This window comes from Aquarana catesbeiana, linkage group LG04 (genome assembly GCF_042186555.1).
Source record: "Aquarana catesbeiana isolate 2022-GZ linkage group LG04, ASM4218655v1, whole genome shotgun sequence".
Classification (NCBI taxonomy): domain Eukaryota; kingdom Metazoa; phylum Chordata; class Amphibia; order Anura; family Ranidae; genus Aquarana; species Aquarana catesbeiana.
In genome coordinates, this window is record NC_133327.1 from 463,438,540 (window position 1) to 463,444,931 (window position 6,392).

At 42.6% G+C, this 6,392-nt stretch overlaps 1 protein-coding gene across 1 annotated transcript in view; it reads right to left on the reverse strand.

Moving 5' to 3' along the window:
• Positions 1-5,400, reverse strand: part of AGT (angiotensinogen) — a 203,141-nt gene extending 197,741 nt beyond the window's left edge. The window contains exon 1 of the mRNA XM_073627556.1: positions 5,243-5,400. The gene's annotated coding sequence lies outside the window, so the exon portion shown is untranslated. The remainder of the gene's footprint in view (positions 1-5,242) is intronic.
• Positions 5,401-6,392: the final 992 nt, after the last annotated feature.

Genomic DNA, 6,392 nt, shown 5'->3' on the forward strand with positions numbered 1-6,392 from the left:
CTGTGGTGAGAACTTTTTAGTGCACCAGGAATTAAAACGCTTTCACCTCTTAAAATAAATTGCTCTAGTAACCTTTTTTCGGCTTATTAAAAGGGTTGAGACCAGTTTGTCTGACAAGCCGTTTCTTTTTAGGATCTGCTCCTCAGTAACCACTATGTCAGTCTGAGGTGCTCGATATTCGGATGTTGAAGGGGTCCCTGGGTTAGAAGATCTCTCCATAGTGGAAGAACCCAGTGGGGTTCCACCGCCATCCTCTGCACAGTTGCAAACCAAGCCCTTTTGGGCCAAAAAGGAGCCACTAGAATCATACTTGTGGCCTCTTTTTATAGTTTCTTTAATACCAAAGGGATCATTTGAAAGGGGGAAAAGACGTAGCACAAGTGGAAGTTCCATGGTTGTGCTAGCGCATCCAATCTTCTCGCTTGATCTTGCCTGTTTAGTGAAAAATAGGCCGTCACCTTTGTATTGTTCTGGGATGCGATGCGAACAGATCTATTTGGGGAGCTCCCCATTTTCCTATTAAGCTTTGGAATACCTCTGAGTTCAGACTCCACTCTGATTCTAGTATCCTTTCTTTGCTCAGAAAGTCTGCTACTAGATTCAGGTCTCCCTTTAGGTGCACCACTGTTAGGGACCTCAAGTTGCTTTCTGCCCAGGATAGAATCTGAAGGGCCGAGGATAGCAACACCTTGCTTCTCGTGCCTCCTTGCCTTGTTATATAGGCCACTGCTGTGGCGTTGTCCGACAACACTTGGACATGGTGACCCTGGACTAGTTTCTTGAAGGCCCATAGTCCTAAAAGAATAGCCCATAGTTCCCTCCAATTGGAGGATCTCATGGCTTCCTTGTTTGTCCAATTCCCTTGAGCCATCTATCCTTCCAGTTGGGCGCCCCAACCCCAAGAACTTGCATCCGTTGTTAACCTCCGCTCAACGGGAAAACACCAGAGCAGGCCCCTGTCCAGGTTTCAGCGATTCCTCCACCACCAGAGCTTCCTTTGAACTTGAGGGGGCATTCTGATCAATTTTTCCAGGAACTCTCCATAGGACCAATTTCTCAGAATTGCCTGCTGGAGATCCCTTGCATGGAGACATGCCCATTGTACTGCTGGTATTGATGCAGTGAGGAGTCCCAAGACTGACATAGCTGCCCTGATAGAAACTGTTTGTCTGGGTCTTTTTTACGGCATTTTGAACCTTCTCTATCTTTTCCTCCGGGAGAAAAATTCTCTCCTGTATGGAATCGATGGTATATCCCAGAAATTTTATTCTGAGATGGAATCATGTTTGATCTCTCTTTGTTTATTATTCAGACGAGACCCTCCAAGTTTCTCTTTGTCCTTTCCAGATCCTTCACTAATAGATCCCTTGTTTTGGCAAATATTAGAAGGTCGTCTAAATATGGGAAAATCGATATTCCCTCTACCCTGAGGGGGGCTAAGGCCTCTGCTACGATCTTCGTGAACATCCTCGGAGAGGAGGACAGCCCGAAAGGAAGAGCTCTGAACTGAAGATGTAGGATAGACCGCAAACCTTAGGTGTTTTTGCGATGCTGGTGCTATAGGCACATGGAGATACGTATCCCTCAGATCTATGGATGCCATGAAACAGCTTGGGGTCAGGAGACCCTTTACTGAAAAAATTGTGTCCATTCTGAATTTCTTGTACCTGATTGATCTGTTTAGTATCTTCAGGTTCAGACTCAATCTGAATTTGCCTGAAGGCTTCTTTACAAGAAATATGTGCGAATAGCACCCCTGGCCTTCTTCTTTGGGGGGGAACATTTATGATCACCCTCTGTTAAATCAATTCCTGTAGGATTGATGTCATTGCCACAGATTTCTATAGGGCTCGGGGAGCCTGGGTTACGTAAAAATGAACAGGTGGGGGTTGAGAGAATTCCAGTCTGTAACCCTCTATTATTGTTTTGAGGATAAACGGACTGGCTGTTATCTTCTTCCACTGTGGAAAGAAGGTTTGTAACCTTGCTCCCACAGTCAGAGGACAGTCACTGGATTTTTGTGTTTGGGGTAGGGGGGCAAAATAGCACTCTTAACTTGCCCCTCCCTCTCTGAGACCTCCAGGGTTTTTTGTAACTTGTCTCTTTCGTGTCTGGGGTTTTTTCGAAAAGCACAAACATTTTTATTGCCCTGAGGGACCACCTTTTTCTTTACTGGGAAGGCCTTTTTCTTATCAGTTATTCTGACAAGTATGGCTTTGAGATCCAGGCCAAAAACCAAATCTCCTTCAAAGGGTAGACCACATAGTTTGGTTTTTGAGGCTGTATCCCCAGTCCATGTCTTAACCCATAAAGCTCTACGAGCTGAGTTTATCAAAGCTGAGGATCTGGCTGACATTCTTACAGATTCAGCGGATGCATCTGCCATGTACCCCACTGCTTTCAGTAGTACAGGCAGTGTATCCAACAGGTCCTTACGGGGAGTTCCTGCCTTGATATGGGCTTTCAGCTGTTCCAGCCAATGCTCCAAGTTCCTGGCTACCACAGTTGGTTTGTCCCAGACTTGAAAGCTATCCTCTTCAAAAGGAAACCTCAGTTTGAGGGATTTGGAAAAGAAAGGGGCCCTCTCTGGGTCGTTCCATTCCCTTTTTATTGTTTCGGATAGAAACTTATACACTGGAAATACCCTGTGTTTCACCTCACCCATACATTGGAACATTTTATCATGTAATGACTACTGGGCTTTATCCTCTGTGATGTTTAGAGTTGTGTGGATAGTCTTCAAAAGATCATCCACCTCCGCTAAGGATAATTTATACCGAGAAGAAGAAGAAGTTTCTTTCTCTTCATCCGCTTCTTCCTCGGAGTCTGGGGAAACACTTCGCTCTTCATCCTCTGAGTCACTGCCCCCTCTGGATGCAGAAACAGATGAATGAGAATGGGGTACTGTGCTGCCACTTGCAGCTGGGCGTTTATCCAGATAAGACCGGAACGTCTCAAATGTGTCCGACAGTTCCTTCCGGCAGGAGCTTAATAATTCTCCTTGCTGAGTCGCAGGTGTAGCAGGAGTGGTTTCCTCCTTAACTAAATCTGCTATGCAGGACCTGCATAACACCTTGGTCCAGGATTCTCTAAGTACATTTTTACATGACGGACATTTCCTTTTAGGAGGGGAGGAATGTTTGGTCTTTTCTTTAACTTTCTGAAATGCACCAAAAAATAAAAAAAAACATTTCCTCAATTTAACATTGTATCTCAATCATAGAAAAAAAAAAAACAACATAGCATGCTGCCAAATAGAGGAGCTTACCCTTTAACTCCTGTGTTTTGATACCACAGCCTGTGAATCCCCCCACAGATTCACTTTTCAAATAGATAATCATACATTCTTCCCGATTACAGCACACAGGAATAGTGTTGAAGGCTCCCAAATTCCCCATAGAATTTGGAAGGGAAAAATACATGGCCCATAAAGTAAAAGACAGAGACCACTGTCCCTGCTTACCTGGGCCTGGCTGCTACTGCCACTGCCGTTTGTTCCTCCTCCATTGCTGCGAGGTCTACAGTGGTGTTTGCATGTGTTATGTTTGAATTACCCGGTCCGCTCGCCGCTGCGAGGGTCGGAAATTACGTCAGCCGAAAGAGACCGCCCCCTCTTCCTGGGTTCCAGCGGCCGGAACCGGAAGCCGTGTTGCACCGCCGGAAGTCCCGCCCCCGGCCGGAATGACGCGCTCGCCATCGGAACCCATAAGGCATGAGGCTTTGGGGATGGAGGAGATGCCGAATACCTGCCATTCCTCCTTAGCCTGTGCTGCCAGTCTATAGGAGCGGGGACCTCCAGCAGCCTGACTCTCGCCGAGTATGAAGAGGCGGAGACGCCGCAGCATCCACATCACGTAAGGGAGGAAGCTAGGCTGGCCTGTGGAGATCAACATACCGGTATGCCCCATACTCTCCCTACCTGGAGAAAGCGTAGCATACCCCTGGTTCCCTGCAGCGCTTCCACCATGGCGGAAGAAACACTACAACTGAGGCCATGGTGGAAGTGTCCGGTCCTATCTTTAAAGAAAACTGAATGCAGTGTTTCCTGGTAAAATGGGTGGAGTTGCGCTCTCTCCAGGTGCTGTCCTGAAAGACGAAGGGAGAAAAGTATTTTTAATTATTTAGTCAAGATCAGATCCTTTAATGCACTCTTATTCTTAGTCCTTTAGCATTATACTAAAGATTAACGGCATGAATACTTGAGAGATGTCTCTCACTTTTTTGAAAATATATTGTCAATAAAAAGGTATTGTCATAATAACCAGCTATATAACTGCTTCTATTTTAAGCTTGAAAATGACAACATGAAACCTTGCTGTTTATCAAAAGTATTTTTTTAGAAAAATGTAAGGAATCCTAGGAGTAGTACAAGATGCTTATCAACAAACAGAAAATGATTCACCCTAGGTGCACACTCATTTGCGTTTTTGTGCGGCCGCATATGCGTGGGCACGGCAGCCTATTCAAATGAATATAATGACCATGCAATTTCCCTTTGCTTTCCGCAGATGCAGTGTGATTTTACATGCATAGGGGTACCATTCAGAACGAATGGCAACCCTGCGTGTGCTTTTTCAATGCGGCTGGTTGCGAGTGCGGAAATCGCTGCAATACCCACAGCCACACGCAGTGATGTGAACGTAGGATCAAAGCATATTTGGTTCAAGAACCAATTTTTAGTGATAAAGTAGATAACTGGAAAATGATCAGAAACAGTAAAATAGCAGAAAATTATTGCAGGTCTTTTGCTCAATTGCTTGTTAGATTAAAGGAATAATTAGGTCAATTATATCTTATAGGTTGCCTGAAGATATGCAGGCAACAATATTTGAAAGATAAGCACAATTCTTACCAAGACATTCAAAGACCATTACAGAGCTGAAACTTGTTTTAGGAAAGTGGGGATTAAAAACCTGCAGTCTGCTTGCTCAAACATTGGTTAATATTTTACACTGTAAAAAATGTTCTTTAGAATATTTTCATTTAAATGAATAGGATTTAAAATACAAGTCCAATGCCTTCTTCACGCAATATAACTCTTGCATTTTTAATATTATGTCAACAATTTCAGTTAAAAAAAAAAACAAAAAAAGTATTTGGGCAAGATTAAGATACTTTTGTAATCTTCTTACATTGACTCACATGTGATGCATCCCTCTAAACATGTACTTTTGTTCTAAATTCATTAGCCCTGTATACTACTAAAAATTAATAGTATGAAAACATGAATGCTTCTACTTACTTTTCAGAAATCTCTCCTTTCAATTAAGTGTCCTTTCTTTCTCTCGAAAACTGGGGAAAATGTATTAGCTTCAAATGTTATATGAAAAGTTGCATAACTCCAGTTACTTATTAGCCCAGATTAGTGGGCCCCCCTATGTGCTCAGAATGTTCTGTGAACACTTGCTGTTTATATACGTCTTTTTTTTTTTTTTTGCATTTTCATCATCCGCCTGACCTCATGAACCGCAGAGAGAACAAACATCAAATGTTGAACCTTTTGTTTCATATTATCTCGGCATGATGCACACAAACAAAATAAACAGATTTGTTTCACAAGAGTGAAAATGTGTCTTCTTGTCTATTAAGCAATTTCTTACACAAAACTTGTTTCTGGTGTTTACTACAGTTTCATAACACAAGTACAGTTATGCACAATGAACATTTAACCACTTCAGCCCCGGAAGGATTTACCCCCTTCCTGACCAGAGCACTTTTTACAATTCGGCACTGCGTCGCTTTAACTGCTAATTGCGCGGTCATGCAATGCTGTACCCAAACGAAATTTGCGTCCTTTTCTTCCCACAAATAGAGCTTTCTTTTGATGGTATTTGATCACCTCTGCCGTTTTTATTTTTTGCGCTATAAACGGAAAAAGACTGAAAATTTTGAAAAAAAATGATATTTTCTACTTTTTGTTATAAAAAAAATCCAATAAACTAAATTTTAGTCATACATTTAGGCCAAAATGTATTCGGCCATATGTCTTTGGTAAAAAAAATGTCAATAAGCGTATATTTATTGGTTTGCGCAAAAGTTATAGCGTCTACAAACTAGGGTACATTTTCTGGAATTTACACAGCTTTTAGTTTATGACTGCCTATGTCATTTCTTGAGGTGCTAAAATGGCAGGGCAGTACAACCCCCCCCCCCAAATGACCCCATTTTGGAAAGTAGACACCCCAAGGAAATTGCTGAGAGGCATGTTGAGCCCATTGAATATTTATTTTTTTTGTCCCAAGTGATTGAATAATGACAAAAAAAAATAAAAAATTTACAAAAAGTTGTCACTAAATGATATATTGCTCACACAGGCCATGGGCATATGTGGAATTGCACCCCAAAATACATTCAGCTGCTTCTCCTGAGTACGGGGATACCACATGTGTGGG